The following is a 1,349-nucleotide window of genomic DNA, read 5'->3' on the forward strand; positions in this document are numbered from 1 at the left end:
AACTTTAATTATTAAATTTCTTATATATTCTTTTATTCTTTCATTCCAGCATTGTTAAAATAACTTGAAAAGGACCCAAAATAGTTTAGGCCGTTTAACTATACCGAATCTTTTATATCATTATAAAGCCAATGGCACACAATACCATGTTTACATGTAAAAAAATAAAAAGGATTACCTTTGATTTAAATAACGTATAGTTTTCAACGTGATTGACGTGAGATCCCAGTCTGCCCGAGTAAGGCCAGTTTTCACACGCAATGATTAGTGGCGCCATCAAGTGACTGGCATTCATTGGCGCCAGAAACCGACTGACAAACTCACAAGTATTTACACATGTGTACAGTGATTGGCGTATAATATGGAAAATATACCTCGATATATTTAGCAGACAAATTTGATATTTCTTATTATTAATTATTTTAATAGTTTGGGAATTATTTGGGCAAGTTTAGGAATATAGTTTCATAGTTTAGGAAATAATAGTTTATTTATAATTAATAAAAATTAATTGAATGTATAGTTAGCAGACATAATTTTAAAAACAATTTTTTTCTTTTCAAATCAACGTGAAATCATTTGGGAAACACGTCTGTAATGTTTTAAACATTTGGGAAATAATGATTTTATCTGAAAATCAAGTTACATGTCACATGTGCGATAGCTGGACAGTTTTACCATGGTTTGTGAGTCATCCAATCACAGCTGAGAATGTGGAAAGTGCTGCTAAAGCATAAAAGAAACGTTCACTTTCCTAAAATGGATTCATTATTAGCGCTAATTGTTGCATTTTCTTGGTATGTATAGGTAAAGTTAATTATATTATTTTAGAACTCCACAAAAGAAATATGTAATGCGAAATGTATCATTACGCATAACATATTTGTAATTTGAAATGTATAATTTTTGTATCATTTTCTGTTTAGGTTATTATGCTACATGTAATGCTGAAAGCAGCATATATGCTCAGCAAAGTCCAACCCCACGTCCGTGCAAAATAACGTGAGCCACGTGCTGAGCGGGCAACATCTTAGGTGGCTAACGGGGCAATGGCAAATCCTCCTGGAGTAAAAATGAAAAATATCTAAGGTAATAAAACTTTTATGACACTTAATAAGTATTATACTATTTAACTCCGAGTCTAATCAACAACAAATCTCAATTTTTTTAGGGCGAAATTGGATATCGGCTTACTAGCTATGATTTTAAGTTCTGTCGAGACTGGAAATGACACAGAGGCAATCCGCCCATTTATAGAGAATATCCATCAAACTCTGTCCGAATTTGTTAGTATTTGTCCCTTTGAAGCAGCTCGGGATGACGTCTATTAAGCTGACACAGCCAATTCA

The 1,349-nt window shown here is 32.8% G+C and overlaps 1 long non-coding RNA gene across 1 annotated transcript; it reads left to right on the forward strand.

The window, feature by feature from the left end:
* Positions 1-506: 506 nt before the first annotated feature.
* On the forward strand, positions 507-1,312 carry LOC112467349. Its single transcript, XR_003042236.1, has 3 exons — positions 507-797; positions 927-1,089; positions 1,172-1,312. It is a non-coding gene; the product is annotated as an uncharacterized LOC112467349 (long non-coding RNA).
* Positions 1,313-1,349: the final 37 nt, after the last annotated feature.

Source organism: Temnothorax curvispinosus, unplaced genomic scaffold, assembly GCF_003070985.1.
Source record: "Temnothorax curvispinosus isolate PA1 unplaced genomic scaffold, ASM307098v1 QBEX01017168.1, whole genome shotgun sequence".
In the NCBI taxonomy this organism is placed as follows: domain Eukaryota; kingdom Metazoa; phylum Arthropoda; class Insecta; order Hymenoptera; family Formicidae; genus Temnothorax; species Temnothorax curvispinosus.